Genomic DNA, 20,870 nt, shown 5'->3' on the forward strand with positions numbered 1-20,870 from the left:
AAGTCTATCCATGTTTTTCTAAAATCAACAAGCCCATCATTTCTTATGGCATAGAAGTACTCTAACTCTATAATGTATCACAACTTGTTCAGCCACTCCCCAATTGATGGGCATCCCTGAAATTTCCGGTTTTTTGCCACCACAAAGAGAGCTGCTGCAAGTTCTTTTCCTTTTTCCCCAATCATTTTTGAAAATAAGACCTAGTAGTGGTATTGCTGGGTCAAAGGGAATAGGCAGTTTAGTAACTTTGAGCATAATTCCAGATTGCTCTCCAAAATGGATCAGTTCATAGTTCCACCAACAGTCAATTGGTTTCCCATTTTCCCATATCCTCATCAACATTTATTGCTTTCTCCTTCAATTATTTTAGCCAGTGTAATATGTTATCTCAAAGTTGTCTTAATATGCATTTCTCTAGTCAATAATGATTTAGAGCATTTATCAATTGGGGAATGATTTGTACTCTTACAGATTTGACAAAGTTCTTTATGTATTTGAGATGTGAGACATTTATCTGAGAAGCTGTCTATAAAATTTTCCCCCAATCTTTTGCTTTCCTTCTGATCTTAACTACATTTGTTTTATTTGTACAGAATCTTTTTAATTTAATGTAATTGAAATTTTTCATTTTATACCTCACACTGCTCTCTATCTCTTATCCATAAGTCTTTTGGTACTATTTTCTTCTAATTCCCTTATGATATCTCTCTTTATATTTAGGTCATGTATCCATTTTGGCCTTATCTTGGTAATTGGTGTAAGATAATGTTCTATGCCCAATTTCTGCCAGACTGCATTCCAGTTTTCCCAACAATTTTTACCATATAATGAATTCTTATCTCAAAAACTTAAGTCTTTACACTTGTCAAATACAAGATTACTGTATTTGCTACTGTAGTATGTCTACTCTGTTTCCTTGCTCTATTTTTTTATTTCTTAGCCCAATACCAGATAGTTTTGATAATTACTATAGTTTTGATAATTACTGCCTTTAAGATCTGGTACTACTAAACCTCTTTCCTTTACATTTTTTTAAATTAATATTCTTGGCTTTTTGTTCTAAATGAATTTTATTTTGTTTTTTTCTAATTCAGTAAAATAATTTTTTGGTAATTGAAATCATCTCTTCATTTCTTACAGTACAACAGTATTTCATTACATTCATAAATCACGATCTGTTAAGCCATTCCCCATTTGATGGGTACCCCCTTAGAATCTAGTTCTTTGCTTTCTACCACCCCCTTCCCCACCCCCTGCTTTTAAATTCCCTTTTCAGGTTTGAGAAGTTTACTTTGTTTACAAGTACTCCTTTATAACTGCTAGTCCTTCCCTAGTATTTATCCTCCCTCTTAATTACTTCCCCCCATCCCCATTTGTCTCACTCTTGAGTTTGATGTATTAATGCAACAATGGTGGGTGTTTCACCCATTGTTTCAAACAAGTGAGATTCATCTGATGTCTGTTCTCCCCCATACACACAAACACTCCTTCCATGTTTGTCTAATCTTCTCATGCACCTCAATTTTTTTTATTATTTTATTTTTTCTCAATTTCATGTAAAGACAATTTTTTAACATTTACTTTTTAAAATTTGAGTTCCAAATTCCCTCCCTGCCTTTCCTCCTTGTGGAGGCAAGCAATTTGATATAAATTATGCATGATGCACTTCAGTTATGAAGAATAGCAAGTACTTCCCTCATCCCTCCATCTGTAGTCCTCTCTAGAATTCATCTTGTCAGCATCCTTTCTAAAATAATGAATGCTTAGACCTGAATGCAATAGTCTAGATGTGATCTGAGCTGGGCACAGTACGCATCCCATCTCTGCTAAAAAAACATTCAGTAGTTCCCTACTACTTAAACATAAGGGAGGTCTTAACCTTTGGCAATATGGTGAAGCCTATGAACCCCTTTTCAGAATGTATTTAAATGTTTAAAATGCATAGGATTACAAAGTAAATCAATTACTTGGAAATAGTTACCAAAATATTTTTTAAAAATTCATAATCCCCAGTTAATAACATCAAGCATTTATATAGTACTTTAAGGTTTACACAGTGCTTTTTAAACATTTTATCTTTACACCAAGCTTGAGAGGCAGATGCTACTATGAGCCCCATTTTACATCTGAGGAAACTGAGGCAGATAAGTGACTAGACCAGGGTCACACAACTAGTGTCTGAGGCTGCACTTGAACTTGTCTTATCCTCACCCCATGTGCTTCATTCTATTCTGCCACCTAGCTGCCTGAGGTTAAGAACCCCTGACCTAGGAAATAACATGAATTCATCCATTAGGTATTAATTGAATCCTGTTATAGACAGAGACAGTCTCTGTTCTCATGTTCACCTCCATCCTTCAATTTAAAAACTAAAAATGAATGTCTTCTAGGAATTATAAGTCTTAGGAGATGGTCAGTAAACATTTGTTAAGTGCTTATTATGTGCTAGGCACCTGTGCTAAGCTCTGAGTATACAGAAAAAGCCAAACAAGGTATGTACAGGATAAATTGGAAACAATCAGCAGAAGGAAGGCACCAGAATTAAGAGAGATTGGAAGAGGTTTCTTGTGGCAGGTGGCATTTTAGCTGAGACTTCAAGTCAGGGAAGTAGGAGGTGGACAGGAGGAGCATTCCGGATATGGGGGGGACAGTCTGGGAATGCCTGGAGCGGAGGGATAGAATATGTTGTTTGGGGAATCACAAGGAAATGTTTTAGACTCTAGCTCCTGGCCCATAAGTAGAAAAGTCAGTATTGAGTATAAAGGGGTTTCTCCCCCAAAAGCATTGTTTGCCACTTACTATAAGAGCCCCCATCGTACTCTCTCTGAAAGTAGCCTAGAAAGCATTAACTTTTGTTTGCCGTATATCGCACTTTTGGTTTGTATTAAGCTTGGAGTTACTAAAAATCTCAGGTTTTTTCACATGAATAGTTGTGTAGCTGCTCTTCTCTCTTATTGTGCTCATAAAGTTGACTTTTTGTAAGTTTAAGATTTTACACATATTCCTATTGAATTCCATATTAATAGATTTGATCTATTACTCTTTCCCACTTAAAAGTATGGGGTTATAGATTTAGACCTGTTTTCTGGGAGTCAATGCTGTCATCCAACATGTTAAACAGTTCATAACCGTTTTCAGCAATAGGTTAGTATGCTAGTAGATGGCACAGTGGGTAGACCATTGACTGGACTCAGAGTCAGGAGGTCCCGAGTTCAATTCTAGCTTCAGACACTTAATAGCTGTGTGACCCTGGCCAAGTCTCTAGCCTCTGTCTGCCTCAATTTTCTCAACTGTAAAATGAAGATGATAACAGCACCTACCTTCTAGGGTTGTTGTGAGGATCAAATGATACAATATTTGCAAAGCACGTATCACAGTGTGTAGCCCTTAGTAGGCTCTACATAAATGCTTATTCTCTTCTCCTTTCTGTCTTCTGAAAGGTTTTCCACATTGACTATTTTTTCCTTTTGTCATTTTTCAGATTTCATGGGAATTAGGTGGAACTTTATACTTGTTAATTACATTTATCTTGTTATTAATCATTTAGAGCATTTTTTCCTATTGTTCTCAATTGTTTTTCTTCCTTTGAAAACTTCATATCCTTTGGCCCTTTTATATTGGGAAGTAATTCTTGGTCTTATAAATTTAAGTCAATTCCTTATGTATTTTTATATATTCATATTTATCCGCCGCTTGATGCAAAGATTTCTCCCTTTCCCAAGATGATAGCTTTTCTTTTTAGGCTAGCTGCATTGATTTTGTTCATGCAAAAATTCCTTGAGTGCAGTACTGTTTCATTTTGTCTTAGAATCCTTAATACTTAGCATAATGCCTGGCACATAGTAGAAGCTCTTTAAGTGCTTGTCAGATAAGTTGTCCTTAGAAATGGTTTTGTCTTTTGTAAGCACTTTTATCACTCATTTCATTAATTATTCTTCCCTAACCCTAGTGGTGAAAACTAACTTCTAACCTTTCTCTTCTATTTTTTTTTTTGAATGAAGTGATCTTTTATAATTAGATCACCTATTTACATGGTGAGAGGTGCTGATCTAAATCCATTTTCCCTTAAACTGTTTTCTAGTTTTTTTAGCATGTCTTTTCTCATAGGGAGTTCTTCACAAATTAATCTGTTTTAGGCATTATTAACCACTGGACTGTTGTAATCCTTTGTTTCCCAGTCTTGTCTTTCTAATTTCTTCTACTGATCTACTTTTATAATTTTTGACCAATATTAAATAATATATGGTTATTACTTCATATACTTTGAAATCTGGCAATACTAGTCTGCCTTTGTTCCTACTCTTTTTTTCATTACTTCCCATGCAATTCTTGATCTCGTCGTTCAAATAAAGTTTATTATTTTGCATGTTTCTAGAAATTAACCTCATTGGAATTAGATGAATGTCACACTATGTTTGTAGATTCATTTCGGTAGTGTTGTTATTTTTTATTATATTGGCAAAGTCCAGTCATTAACAATGGCTAATTTCTGATTGTTTTCCTTTATTTCTATAAAGTGTTTTGAAGTTTCATTTATATATACATATATCTTTAGTATGTTTTGATAAGTTAACTCACAGTTTTTATTTTCTGTAGTTATTTTGAATAGATTTTTTTATTTTTCATATCCTCCTAGATTTTGTTAGGATTGTGCAGAGATATTGATGATTGTTATGGATTTATTTTTCATCTCATTTCTTCACCAAAAGTATTAATTATCTAGATAATAATAGCAAAAGCTAGCATTTCTATAACACCTGCAATGTGCTAACACATTTTAGAAATATTTCATTTGTTCCGTGCAACAACCCTGGGAGTTAAATGCTATTATCATTCTCATTTTACAGCTGTGGAAACAGAAGTTAAGTGACTTTGCCCAGAGTCATAGAGCTAGTAAGTGTCTGAGGCTGGATTTGAACTCATGTCTTCTGGATCTCAGGCCTGGCTCTCTGTCTACTATGCCACCTTATTGCCTCTAATAACCGTGATTAGTTTTCTTTACTAATTCTTTGGAGTTTACTAAGTAAACCATATCATCTACAAATAGGATAGTTTTGTCTCTTCTTTCCCTGTTTTTATTCCTTTCTTTGTCTTATCCCATTGCTTTAGCTTGCTTTTCTAGTACTGTGCCAAATAATTGAACCCGAGAACATTTGCTTCACCCCTGAACTTCCTGGGCAACATTTCATTGTTCCTTCATTGAAAATAATACTGATAGCCAGAGATAAATATTTCTGAACATATTAAAGAAATTCCATTTCATGCCCTTGTCTTTTAGGGTTTTTAACAGAAATGAGGATCTATTTTGTTGAATACATTTTCTGTCCTTATAATCATGTGGACTTTGTTATTTTTGTTGTTTACATGATTGTTGTAGTTACTCAGTCATTCAGTTGTGTCTGATTCTTCGTGACATCATAGTTGTTTTTCTGTGGGGTTTTCTTGGTAAAAATACTGGATTGGTTTGCCATTTACTTCTCCAGTGGATCACCTTTTTGTCAGTGATTTATGAAGTAAAAAGAGGTTAAGTGACTTGCCCAGGGTCGCTAGGAAGTGTCTGAGCCTGGATTTGAACTCAGGTCTACTTGATTCCAGGCCAGGTGCTTTATTCACAATGCCACTGGATTCCCCCTGTTTATATGATCTAAAGTTGAGTCATCTCTGATATGAATCCAACTTAATCATTTTGAATAATTTTTTTGGTTATGTTACTATAGTTGAATAGTCAGATGAATCACTGATGTCATTAGTTTTGATTTTTCCTCCATTGTACAGATCACAATGCATCCACGTTGACCCATCCTGGGCACCTCTTTCTCACAACTGGGGGTGTGTCCATCAATTGGAGAATGGCTGAACGAGTTGTGTTATGTGATTATGATGGGATACTATTATTCTATAAGAAATGACAAGGAGGATGTTCAGAAAAACCTGGGAAGACTTATATGAACTGATGGAAAGTTAAATGAGCAAAAAGGGGAGAACATTGTACACAGTAACAGCAATATTGTATGATGACCAACTGTGAATGATTTAGCTATTCTCAGCAATACAATAATCCAAGACAATGCCAAATGGACTTATGATGAAAAATGCTATCCACCTCCAGAGAAAGAACTGATAGAGTCTGAATGGAGATCAAAGCATGCTTTTTCAAAAACTTTTTTTCTTTCTTTTTTTTTAGTCTGTGTTTTCTTTCACAATATGGTTAATATGGAAATATGTTTTACATGACTGTACATGTATAAGCCAAATAAAATCACTTGCCTTCTCATGAAGAGGCAAACAGAGGTTGACAGGGTGAGAATTTGGAACTCAAAATTTAAAAAAAAAATGGAAGTTAAAAATTGTTTTTATGTATAATTAGAAAAATATATAAAATTTTAAAAATTAAAAAAAATATGCCTAGAGTTGGGAGATGGAGTGTCTGTCTGAGAAAAAAGCAAGTCAGGTAGTTTCACTGCATCAAAGAATAAGTCGTGGTAGTAGAGTTGGTCTGTAAGGTTTATGAAGACCAGAAGGGCAGGTTATGAAAGACTTTAGATGCTAGAAAATTTCTTTTTTGATCCTGAATATGGTAGGGAGCAACTGTATTGAGTATGGTAGTGATGTGGTCAAACCTACACTTTAGGAAGATCATTTTGGCCATTAAGTGGAAGATGGGCTGCAGAGAAGAAAGACTGGTGGAAAGGAGTTCATTCAGCAGATTATCTCAGTAGTCTGCTGTGTCTGTGTCAGAGAAGGGGGTTTATACAAGAGATGTTATAAAAGTAAGTTGACAGGCCAATAAGGGATTGGATATGGTGTGTGTGAGAGAGAGAGATTGAGAAGTCGAGAAGGACACATCGATTGTAAGTCTGAGGGACTGAGGATGCAGGGTACCATCATCCTGGAAAGAGCACTTGGTTGGAAGTTAGGAGGCTTGGGTTCTAGTCCCAAGGTCACACAGTTAGTGTCAAGCTGGAGCTAGAATTCTCGTTCCCTAGTTCTCAAGTAAAATGATCACAGTGGTGTTTGAAGATTACTGTTGCAATATTTTCAGGGCAGATGAAGGTTAGACGAAAGAGTACATGTAGACAAGTCGGAGAGCATCCATAGGAAGATGGCCAGACTGTGTTTTGACTGAATCATTAATCTAACAAGGTTTGTTTCCTCATATATAAAACAAATTCCATTGGGTGCCCATCATTTGAGGAATGGCTAAACAAATTATAGTATGTGAATATAATGGAATATTATTATGCAGATAATCCTGGGTAGTATTAACCAGTGAAGAGTGAAGCGAGCTAAACCAGGAGAACAATTTATACAACCACAACTTTTTAAAGAAAAGCAACTTTGAAACACTTGAGGACTCTAATCAATGCAGTGATCAACTGTGTCTTCAAAGGACTTACGATGAAAAATGTCATGCCCACCTCCAGACAGAGAGGTAATGGACATGAAGTACAGAAAGAGACATGCATTTTTGGATCTGTCCCCTCTGTTCATTTATTTTACTTGATTATTCTTATATGTTACAAGGGTTTTTTCTTTTTAACTGAGTCATGAGGAAGAACAGTTAGGGAATCGGTCAACATGTATTTAGTAAGTGCTTACTGTATACCAGTCTCTGTGCTAAGTGCTGGGGAAACACTGAAAGCCAAAAACATTTCCTGCTCTCAAGAAATTTATATTCTAATAGTTAGAAATACTAATGCTAATGCTAGAAAATAAAAGAAGAGGATCATTGAAACATTTTTAAAAATGTTCTACTTAAGAAAACATGTTCAGAAGAAAGCATAGGCAAGCAGAAGGTTGGAAAGTAATGTATGAAATTTATTATGTACTTAAAAAACAAGCAGCATGAGCTGGAGATTCATGTTTCATATTCAGTCTTTTCCATTTTTTTGTTTTTATAGAAATGATCCTTTTTGGAGTGTTTGTTAGATTTTTTTTTAATTGACTTCCACTTTATGATTCCCAGTCATCCAGGCTTCACACCCTGGAGCCATTTTGACTCCTCCCCCCATCATTTGTTCAGACATCAAAATTCTGCTGTTTCTTTTTTTTATAGTATCTTTTTTACATCTTTCCACTCACTCTGACACCACCCTTCTCAGACCTTCAGGTCCCCAACTTGGATCTTATCTGCTCAGTCATATGGCTACTTTGAGAGATAATATATAGGTAATCCACAAAATTACAAAAAAATCATACTTAGAGTATAACCTCAAACATGTTTTCCTTTAGAGGATTTATGGGAGAATATACATAAGAATTAGATAAGATGAGATGGTGGGTAGGTGAACCAGTGGAGGGAATGATTCAAATAAATGAGATTTTAAATCCTTTGAAATACAACATTCATTCTTAGTCAGTGCCTCCAAGTCTCTACCACCTTCCTTTTCTTCTTTTTTTAAAATTATTTATTTTTAGTTTTCAATATCCACCTCCATAAGATTTTGAATTTTAAATTTTTTCCCCCTAAGATGCCATGTAATCTGATATAGGCTCTACTTACACATTCATATTAAGCATGTTTTCACATTAGTCATGATGTGTAGAAGAATTAGAACTAATGGGAGGAGCCACGAAAAAGAAGAAATAAAATAAAACAACAAAAGAAAAGGAGAGCAAATAGTATACTTTCATCTGCATTCAGACTCCATGATTCTTTTTCTAGATGTGGATAGCATTTTCCATGATGAGACTTATGGAGATGTCTTAGATCACTGTATTGCTGAGAAGAGCTAAGTCTATCAAAGTAAATCTTCACACAATGTGGCTGTTACTGTGTACAATGTTCTCCTGGTTCTGCTCACTTCACTCAATATGAATTCATATAAGTCTTTCTGAAGTCCACCTGCTCATCATTTCTTATAGCACAATAGTATTCCATTACATTCATATACCACAACTTGTTCAGCTGTTCCCCAGTTCATGGGCATCCCCTCAGTTTCCAATTTTTGACCGCCACAAAAAGAGTTGCTATAAATATTTTTGTACGTGTGTATCCTTTTCCTATTTTTATAATCTGTTTGGGATACAGACCTAGAAGTGGTATTACTGGGTCAAAGGGTATGCACAATTTTATAATCCTTTGGGCATACTTCCAAATTGCTCTCTCGAATGGCTGGATCAGTTTACAACTGCATCAACAATGCATTAGTGTTCCAGTTTTCCCACATCTTCTCCAACATTTATCATTTTCCTGTTTTGTCATGTTAGCCAATCTGATAGGTGTGATGTGGTACCTCAGAGTTGTTTTGATTTGCATTTCTCTAATCAATAGTGATTTGGAGCATTTTTTCATATGACTATAGACAGCTTTAATTTCTTCATCTGAAAACTGCCTGTTCATATCCTTTGACCATTTATCAATTGGTGAATGACTTGTATTCTTATCAATTCCTCACTTCTCTATATTTTTTAGAAATGAGGCCTTTATCAGAGACACTGACTGTAAAAAGTGTTTCCCAGCTTTTTGCTTCCCTTCTAATCTTGGTTGCACTGGCTTTGCTTGTGCAAAACCTTTGTAATTTAATGTAATCAAAGTCATCTATTTTTTATTTCATAATGTTCTCTATCTCTTCTTTGGTCATAAATTCTTCCCTTCTCCATAGATCTGATAGGTAAAATATTCCTTGCTCTCGTACTTTGCTGATAGTGTCAGTCTTTATATCTAAATCATGTACTCATTTTGACTTTATCTTGTGTAAGATGTTGGTCTATGCCTAGTTTCTGCCATATTATTTTCCAGTTTTTCCAGCAGTTTTTGTCAGATAATGAGTTCTTATCCCAGAAGCTGGAGCCTTTTGTTTATCAAACAGTAAATTGCTATAGTCATTGACTGTTGTGTCTTTCATACCTGACCTACTCCACTTATCCACCACTCTATTTCTTAGCCAATACTAGGTAATTTTGATGATTACTGCTTTATAATACAATTTAAGATCTGGTACAACTAGGCCACTTTCCTTTGCATTTTTTTTTTCATTAGTTCACTTGGTATTCTGGACCTTTTGTTCTTCCAGATGAATTTTGTTATTGTTTTTTTCTAGCTCCATAAAATAGTCTTTTGGTAGTTTGATAGGTATGGCACTGAATAAGTCAATTAACTTAGAAAGAATTGTCATTTTTATTATATTAGCTTGGCCTTCCCATAATCAACTGATGTTTTTCCAGTTATTTAGATCTGTTTTTATTTGCGTGAAAAGTGTTTTGTAATTGTATTCATATAATTCCCCAGCATCCTTTTCTTGTCTGTGCCTTCCTCTCCACTTTTCCTTTTATGCAGTCATAATTTGTATATACTCTGTTTTTCTGGTTCTGCTTTAAAAAAATATTTCATTTTCTTTTATGATAATTTCTCCAGATTTCTTTATATTCTTCCTACTTCCATTAAATGTTCCACAATTTATTAAGAAATTCTGCTATTGTTGAATATTTAGGGTTGTGTCAATTTTTTTAAACACAAATAATACTGGCATAAGTATCTTTGAACAAATAGCTTTTTTCCTTTTTGATAGCTGTCTTCCAAAAAATGGAATTATTGGGTGAAAGGATATAATTATTTTTTTTAACTTTTAAAGAGTACTATAAAAAGCATTTGACTCAGTAAAACAAAAGATTCTCCAAAAGGGTATGTCCTATGCATATGAATGATTTTCCATACAAGATCCCAGGAAAGATTCAAGAACATAGATATGTTTGTTCTGTGATGCTCCGATCACTAATAACAAGCCAGGTATAAAAGAGGAAAATGTAAACTCATCAAAGGTGGTCGCCACTGTTGTATTGGTTGGTTGTCTGATTCAGGGTCCAAATGGAAAAGGAATTCCAAAAGATGGTGAGGTTCTCCAAATGCTCATGTTTGTAGATGCTATTGCTCAGTTGGCATTAAGCCCTAGAGTATTGCAGATCCTCTTAAATGAAATCTATCCGCACAAGAGAAAACAAGTAGATAGAGAATGCTTATGGTGAGACGATGATTTGTGGATGAATAGAGCCCTTATAGAACTGGACCATCAGTAAATATCTCTAGAACAGGCTCTGTAGACAAAGAGTAAACTGGGTCCAGAGTTGAGGAGGAGGAAAGTGAGCTGGATTACATTTGGAAAATTGTAGTCTTTTTTTTTAATGACTCCCTCCTCTGCCTCCACTTCTCACTGAAACAAAAATCCATGTTTTTAAAAAAAATTTTAATGAACAAAAGTCTATTTATCACTTCCCAACCCCATTGGAAAAACAAAAACCAAAACCAAGACAAGAATACTTGTAACGAATATTTATAATAAATATTCATAGTTAGGCAAAACAAATTCCTTTATTGACCATATCAAATATATATGTCTCATTCTGCACCCTGAATCTATCTCCTCTCTGTCAGGATGCAAGAGTCGTGGATACTAATTGCATTGATCATAGTCCTTACAGCTTTCAAAATTCTTTGTTCTTACAGTGTTGTCTATTGTGTCAATCATTCTTCTGGTTTTGTTCAATCCATTCTTACAGTTCATACATGTCTTCAGAATTGTTCATTTTAATTTTTTTGATATTATGGTATAAACATGAACACCCAATCTCCATTTAAGGAGAGAACTCAGTTCAGAACATCTAATTTCTCACGTGCCTGTATGACTTTAGGATTTCTCTGACTGACTTCTTCACTATATGCCTATGTGGATTACTTTCTCTTCCTCCCACCCTTTTCAGCCTCCTTTTGTGTATAGTCTTACCCCATTAGATTGTAAGCCCCTGGAGGACAGGGGTTATCTTTCTTTTGCATTTGTATTCCCAGTGCTTTGCACAGTACCTGGCTTAGTAGTTGCTTAATAAATGTTTACTGACTATTAATTATAAGTTGTTCTGGTTCTGTTCACTTCATTGGACCTAAATTCATACTAATCCTTCCATGGCTCTTTGAAATAACCTTTTTCCTCATTTGTTACACAACAATAATATTCCATTACATTCATATACCAGTTTGTTCAGCTATTCCCCAGTTGATGGTCACCCTCTTAGTTTCTATTTCTTTGGTATTGCAAAAAGAGCTGCTATAAATATTGTTGTGCACATAGAATCTTTTCCTCTTTCTTTGCTCTCTTTGTGGGATAGGTCTGGCAGTGGTATAGTGGGATCAAAGCCAATTTCCTTAAAAATTATTTTTTTTCAATGAACAGAAAGTTGTCTTTTATGATTTATAGATAAATGGAACCCTTATAGAACTGATCCATCAATTGAGAAAGCAAGAAAATGTGTGTGCTTGTTACAAACATGTGTAGTCACACAAAACAAATTTCCACATTGGTCATGCCAAAAAGAAAAGTCTTAGTCTGCACTCTAAGTCCTCTTAGTGTAGCATTTTTCATCATGAGTCCTTTCTTTTCTCTTAAACCCTTACTAGAGAGCCATCCTTCTTGGGTAGAATTTGTTTTGCATAGGACCAGTTCCTCCCTTTTTCTTATTCCTCCCTTCCCTTTTCCTTTCCCTTTCCTTCCTTTCCCTTTCCCTCTTTAACATCTCCCTTTCTCTCCCATTTTCCTGTTAAGTGTTTATCTGTACCCAACTCTATATGTGCTTATGTATTTTTCACTTCTTTGACCAAGTCAGACTAGAGTGAGGTTCAAGTGTCTTCTGTTCTCTCCACTCCTTCCTCCTTGTTTGCATAGACTTCTACTTTCTATGTCTTTCCTTTCTTTTTCCTCTTTAGTGCATTCCTCTTGCTTTCCTTTTCCATTCTTTTAAAATCATCAGATTGGCTAAAATAAGTGACAAATGTAGGAGGGGATGTGGAAAAATTGGGACACATTCTTGCTGGTGGAATTGTGAACTGATGCAACCATTTTGGAGAGCAATTTGGAATTAGGCCCAAAGAGTTATTAAACTACCTATGCCCTGACATAGCAATACTACTATTTGGTCTAATTTTGAAGATAATTGGGGGAAAAGGAAAAGAATCTGTATGTTCTAAAATGCTTATAGCAGCTCTCTTTGTGGTGGCAAAGAACTGGAAATTGCAGATATACCATTGGTTGGGGAATGACTAAACAAGTTGTGGTATATGATTGTGATAGAATATTACTATGCTATAAGAAATGATGAACTCAATGATTTTAGAAAAAACATGGAAAGATTTGCATGAAATAATGAAGAGTGAAATGAACAGAACCAAGAAATAGCAATATTGTTTTAAGAATGAGTTTGAATGAATAAGTTATTTTGACTATTCTAAATATCCAAATTAACTAAAAAGGACAATATGAAGAAAAATGCTGTCTGCATCCAGAGAAAGAACTGATAAATAGAAGTATACATAAAATAATATACACCTAATTGTGTCTAATGGTAGCATCTCTAGGGCAGGGGAGAGGGAAGAAAAAAAGAAATTTACATAATTTTGTTGTATATTTGAAAGTAACAGTAAGTTGTGTATAGTAGAATTTTCAGTTTAATGTGCAATCATCTTTTCTATTGTACTACGTTATGGAAATTCTTGTTTTATTCCACAAATTAAAAAAAATAACAGAACTACTCCCAGACCCTCAGTTTAATTCCCTCTATGACAACCAATGATGGTAGAAGTCTGAGAGGACATAAAAATGTAAATAGTTTATTCTCGCTTACTCCCTTATAACAGCTCACTCATATTTTGTCCTTTTTATGTTTCTCTTGATTCCTGTGTATGCCAAGGTTACAGCTCTGATCTTTTCATCAGAAATACTTGGATGTCTTCTATTTCATAAGAGATCCTCCATTTTTCTCCCTATGGGATTATACTCAATTTTCCTGGGTAAGTTATTCTTGGCTCTAAGCCCATATTCTTTGCTTTCTGGAAGGTTGTACTCCAAGCTCTCTATTTCTTTATGGTGGTGGCTGCAGAATTGTGTGGGAACTTGACTGTAGCTCCTTGGTATTTGAATCCTTTCTTTTTGGCTGCTTGCAGAATTTTTCATTTGATCTGAAAGCTCTAGATTTTGGCAATAATGTTACTGGGAGTTTTCGTTTTAGGGTTTCTTTCAGCCCATGACTGGTGGATTTCTTTCTGTTTCTATTTTGCCCTTTGATTCTAAGAGATGTAGTCAGTTTTATGATTTCTTGAAATATGATGTCTTGGTTCTTTTTCTTTTTTTTGGTCATGTCTTTCAGGTAGTCATGTGAATCTTAAATGATCTCTCCTCAAACTATTTTCTTGATCAGTTTTTGTACTATGAGATAGCATATTTTCTTCTATGTCTCAGTATTTTGATTTTGTTTTAAAATTTCTTGTGGTTTCATAAAGTCAATAACTTCTATTTGAGGAAGCTAGGGTTACAGTATGTAAGAGTGCTGGACTTAGAGTTGGGAAGACTGTAGTTCAAATCTAGCCTTTTAGCTGTATGACCATGGACAAACCACTTAACCTCTCTTAGCCTCAATTTCCTCATCTATAAAATGGGAATAATAATATCTCACAGGGCTGCTGTAAGCATCAAATGGAATGAAATGAGATAATATATGTACAGTGCTTTGAAAATCTTAAAGTTTATGCCCAAAGGGTTATAAAAGTCTGCATATTCTTGGACCTAGCAATACTATCTATATGCCAAAGAGATCAAAGACAAAGGAAAAGAGCCTATGTGTACAAAAATGTTTATAGCAGCTCTTGTTGTGGCGGCAAAGATTGGAAATTGAGGGGATGCCCATCAATTGGGGAATGGCTGGATAAGTTGTAGTATGTTATTGTGTTGGAATACTATTGTTCTGTAAGAAATGATGAGAATGATGGTTTCAGAAAAACCTGGGAAATCTTATATGAACTGATGCAAAGTGAAGTGAGCAACCAGGAGAATATTGTGCACAGTAACAGCAATATTGCAATGATGATTAACTGTGAAAAATTTACCTGCTCTAATCAGTACAGTGATCTAAGACAATTCCAAAGGACTCATGATGAAAAATTTTATCCACCAGAGAGATAACTGATGAAATCGGAATGCAGATTAAAGCATACTTTTTAACTTTATTTTTCTTATTTTTTTTTTTTGGTGTGTGTTTCTTTTGCAACATGGCTAATATGGAAATTTGTTTTACACGATTTCACATATATAATTGATAACCTATTGCTTAATTTCTGAAGGGGTGGGAGAAGTGGGAGGGAAGGAGAGACTTTGGAATTCAAAATTTAATAAAAAATTAGAAAATCTTAAATGCACTTGGTTGATATTTAGCAAAATAAAAAATATTAACAATCTCAAAGCTCTATATAAATGTTAGCTATCACGATGATGATGATGATAATAATGATGATGATGATATCCATCCAAAATTTTAGGTAGTTTTTGCTTGAATAAGGTTTTATTCCTCACCTATGAAGCTGGTAATTCTTTGTTCCATAACTCTCATTTCTTTTCATTTTCCCCCCTAGGGCTCTCTTTTCATTTATTAAAAATAAATAAATAAATAAACTCTTTCTAAAATCTTGTTTCATCCATTCCAGTAATTCTAGTTGAACTTGTACCCAGACTGTTTTCTTTGGATCTTTCCTGGTGGATGTTTTAGCATCACTCCTTTCTTTTAGGATTGTCATAATATCTCTTGATGGTGCTATGCTACTTTTGTTTGCTCATTCTTCTAACCCTTCATGTTAGGGGCAGGATCTGTGCACTTCTGAAAGGAATGTCTGATCCTGATTTTGCTTTCTTGGGGTATCAAGTGTTGTGTTATTCCAGGATCTCAAGGGCAGCTCATGTTCCCATACCACAAAGTGATATGATCCAGGACAAAATCTGATCACTGTCCTCTTGGCAAGAGTTCTACAAGTTCCTTGTCTGGTCTGAGCAATATGCCTTTGGGCTGGTCCCTGCTGGATTTCCAATTGATTGTTCCTGGACTCAGCCACTATCAACCCAGCTGGAAAACTCTTCTGGTTATAATGGCAGAACTGCAGGTACTCCTTTGGTCTTGGATTCCTGCCCTAGTGATACCATAGCAGGCTTCAGACTGGGCTGGAGACTGGAACTGAGACTGCTCCACTCTTAGGGTCAGAGCCATCCAGTTATTGCTTGTTTCTGAACTTGCTTTTAGCTCAGTATATAGTCAAGGGTCTAGGACCACACCTTACCTTGAAGTGGTACCTATATGCATAGGTCCCTCCAGTCTGGTTTGGATCTGTGATCCAGAACTGGGAGCAAAAGAGCTGCCAGGCAGCACCTGTTCCTGAATCCTGCACCAGGATGGGCCCATTTATGCTAGATCTGAGACCTGTTCTTGTCTGATGCACAGCTCTCCCTGAGCTCAAATCCTCCACTTACCCTCTACTGGTTCAACCCTGCCCTCAGTGTCTGCAAACCTCTCTGTTTCCTTATACTGTCCTAGACTAGAAAAATGACTCACTGTGATTGGATTTCCTTGGATTTCAGGACTCAATATGTTGCAATTTTTAGATCTGTTGGATTGAGCTCAGCTGTATTTTTTCCTTTTATTCTACCATCTTGGCTGTACCTAAAAAAATCCAAACTCTTTTTTAAGCACTAGCGTGCAGTATACCTGCTTCTCCTCAACCATGCTAGTATCATATTTCATTGTATTTGGTTACTTTTGCCAGAGCATGATGGGTAGAATGCTGGGCTTGTAGTCAGGAAGAGCTGGGTTCAAAACTTGCCTCAGACACTTATCAGGAGTGTGATCCTGGGAAAAGTCACTTAACTTCTGTTTGCCTTAGTTTCGTCATCTGTAAAATGAGGTTAATAATAACACCTAGCACCCAGGGTCGTTGTGAGGATAAAATGAGTTGATATTGAAAAAGTTCTTTGCAAACCTTAAAGCACTGTATAAATGTTAGTTACTATTATTTTTATCATTGTTATTGGATGAGTATGGAGCTAGAAGAGAGAATAAAAATTAATGGTGTGAAATTAACTCCAACTTCACTTTTCTAAGCAAGTTATTGATTATGAAAATAGTGTATTGGTGAAAAAGATTATATACTTATTAAAATAATTCCATACAGAAATTCAACCAATGTAAATTAATTGGAAAATGAGACCAAAAGAATATAAAAAAACGCCTGTCAGTAAACATTTGACTTTCTTGCCAAGTAAAAAGAGGTGGAAAACAAAGGCAATACCAGTTTAGAAGATAAACTCATCAATAGAGTCTTATGGAGGATGGTGGGAAGATAATGAGTTTAGGATTATAGATTTAGAGCTGGAAAAGGCACCTTATAGGTCATTAAGTTGACCCTTCTCATTTTATAGATGAGAAAACTGATACAAAGACATATTGCCAAGGTCACATGGGAAGTAAATGTCTAAAGCAGGATTTCAACCCAGATCTTTCTAATTTCCCTATGCATCTGAGAGAAGCAGTGTAAAGTTAGCACCAGTTAAGAGAAATCATAGTGAGAGACCCAATTAAACAAAATCATCCTGTGAGCATCCAATGAAACTAGGCAAATGATAGACAAAAGATAGAAAAGATCTGTAGTTGTTTTAAAAAGGCAAACTTATTTAATCATCGAGAACAGTGGAGAGAGTACATTTAGACCGTAAAAGTCAAAATCCCTGGTGCTCATCATGATGAAGTGAAAATGGCTTTGAGAAAATGAAGGTGAGAAAAGCAGCTGGACTAGATAAAGTTTATGCGGAGGAGATGTGTGCTTCAGGTGACATAATATTACATCTAAGGACTGATTCTCAAGCTGAAGGAGAAAAAGGTATTGAAAAATTTAAGCACCTACTGCTACAAAAAAGGTGTTGGAGAAAATGTCAATAATACATGATGCCTTCTTTCCATCTAGATACATTATGAGAATAATAAACATGCATTGAGGATATCCTTGATGATGATATTTAAAAGGAACATGAGTTTTCACAAACCATATTCCATAATTGCCATTATATAATTGACTTAATGGTGTAAAGGATATAAGATTCTGCTGTGCTTCCCATATACAACAAAATATTAATAATAATCATTTTTTGTGGTAGCAAAAAATTGAAAACAAAGTAGATTCACATTGCTTGGGGGATGGCTACACAAATTGTGGTATGTGATTATAATGGAGTATTAAGAAACAATGAATATAAAGACAGAAAAGTGTGGGAAAATTGGTGTTAATTGATGCAAAGTGAATTAAATAGAACCAGGAAAATAACATATACAATGACTATGACAATATAAATGGAAAGGACAACAATTCCTAATAGCTACTTACTAATGTTTGAAAATTTAAATGTAAATAACCGCAAAACATGAAATTGAGTATGTAATTATAATGACCAAGTTTAATGCCAAAGAACAGATAAGAAAATCCACTTCCCTCCTTTCTTTGCAGAGGTGAGGAGCTATGGATATGGAACATTGTGTATGCTGTCAGAGTTGGCTGATATGTTGTTTGGCCTCTTGTCTTCCTTCTTTCTTTTTTATTCTTTGTTATGTAGGATGGTTCCCTGGGTAGATGAGTGGAGAGTGGTATATTTGGAAATAAAACTGATGCAAAAACAAGACATAAAATTTAATGTTTGTTGAAATAGGTGCCATCTTCTACTGTTACATTTCCCTCTAACCATCCCTCTCAATTCCTGTCCCACACATGTTCAAGTCATTCCAATGAGATCATATTTACCATCTAGTATAGAAGTCAAGTTCAGGTTATTTTTTGCCCCTCTGAGCCCATAGGCATTGTTTTCTACCCTATTATGTTATTTCCTCCTGGAAATTTCCTGGCTCCTTCTCTGCTATTTTATACCTAATATTAGTAGGCATCATGGCATAGTAGATATCCAGCTCATCAAGGAGACTTGGTTTCAAGTCCTGCTTCTGACACATACTGGCTAGGTGACCTTAACCAAGGCACTTAACTTCTTAGTGTCCCTGATGACTCTAAGGCTGTACATTGCAGAGAAAGTGCCAACTTGTATTGGTAGAGGGAATTTATCAGTAGAAACTTCCAACACCAGTGAAATTTCAGGGCCCTTAAAAAAATCATACCAATTACCTTTCCTAGGAGCTACTTTTACAATTTTATCTGAATACTTTTCTCCAGCTCCTTCAAATTTTAATTTAAATTTTTTGATCAAGTTGATAGTCTTTCCAAATAGCTTATTTCTCATCCTTATGACCTAAATGCTTATTATTATTCAAGAGTCCATCATTATGTTGTCTTAAGTCAGGGTCCCTAAAACCAAATTCCATTTTTATTTTACACCATCTATATCGCCAACTATTTCCTATACCCTTTATCTTCCAAAGTCATGACTTTCAGCTGGAAGAAAAGATGAAACTATCTCCTGTACCCCCAGATCCTTCAGTTTACTACCTGAGATTTAAAAGGTAGTGCCCCCGTCTGCCTTTCTAGTCTTCTTACACCTTATACACACATACCCCCCACCCAACACACACACACACACACACACACACACACACACACACACACACACACACGCTCTCTCTCTCTCTCTCTCTCTCTCTCTCTCTCTCTCTCTCTCTCTCTTCAATCCAGTGGCACCGGCTTCCTTGCTGGTCCTCTAATAAGAAAGTCTATCTCCTGACTCCAGGTATTTTAATTGTCTGTCCCCATAGATGAACTGCTGTTTTTCCTCTTCTCTGAATACTAGCTTCTTTGGCTTACTTCAAGTAAGTCCAAGCTAAAGTTCCACCTTCTATAGGAAGCCTTTCCAGTCCATATTAATTTTAATGCCTTTCCTCTGTTGATTATATCCAGTTTATCCTGAATATAGCCTGTTTGTGCATAGTTGTTTGCATAATGTCTCCCCTATTAGACTGCAGCACTTATCACAGTTCTGGAACACAGTAGATACTTAATAAATGTTTATTGATTGACTGATTAAAAGTCACTTATCACATACCAGGTTTCTTCTAACAGTACCATTTATTCCCTTGTGAATCAACAGATGGGTTGGTGGACTATGATTTCAACAACTCTTTAGCTTCTCCGCTGTGTGTTGAAGTTAGCATCCTGTCTCAGACTTGTACTCATGCAGATGTAGATCATCTGTCAAAGATAGTTGAGAACTGACTGTTGTAAAAATGAGGCTCGATAGGATTTTGCCTTAAATGCTGGAATTAGCTTTAAAATTTATTTGGGAGAGGGAGAATTTAAATGAGGTGATCTTTATCAGGGTAATAAATTACTCTTCAGTATTAAGTTGGCATTTTGCCTTTTTCCATATGCTAGAATGTATAACCATGTTTGATACTATTTCCTTTTTCCAGCTGGTTTTGAAGCAGATCTAGAAATATGTGTTGATAAAAAAATCTCTGAAATTATAGTAATTTATAATAATAAAGGACTTTCTTGTGTTTGGAACTATCCAATGGCTCAATTGCATGGTATGTAAATAATTAGGAAAACAAAGACATTCTTTAGGGAACTAATTTGTCTAACTAGAAAGTATCTGAGCAGAATTATTTCCGGCCAGGCATGATATTTTGCATTATATTTCAAGCAGATGAATTCACTACAGGAAATAATTTGTTGTAGGATGTGAGATTCTATGAAATGTGTTGCACTGAGTGATATGAGAAATCTATTTAAAATATATTTTATTGAGATTTTTTTTTGTTTTTACAATGTCTACATTTCCTCCTGTGACCCTCTCCTCCCCACTCCCAGATAGATATCCCTTAGAACAAAGACCATTTAAAAAGAAGAGAAAAGTTTCAGAAAATTCAATCAATACATTGAAAAAAAAAATCTGCCTATATGCAAAGCTCCACATTTCTCAGTAAAGGAATGGGGCTGGGGGAAAGAGATATCTTCTCATACCTCTTCTTTGAGGCCACGCTTATTTTTTACAATTTTGCAATATTCATTCTTTTTATTTTGTTTTTTATTTTTTGGCTAGGCAATGGGGTACTTGCCCAGGGTCACACAGCTAGTAAGT

Source organism: Vombatus ursinus, unplaced genomic scaffold (assembly GCF_900497805.2).
Source record: "Vombatus ursinus unplaced genomic scaffold, bare-nosed wombat genome assembly UNPS02014778.1, whole genome shotgun sequence".
In the NCBI taxonomy this organism is placed as follows: domain Eukaryota; kingdom Metazoa; phylum Chordata; class Mammalia; order Diprotodontia; family Vombatidae; genus Vombatus; species Vombatus ursinus.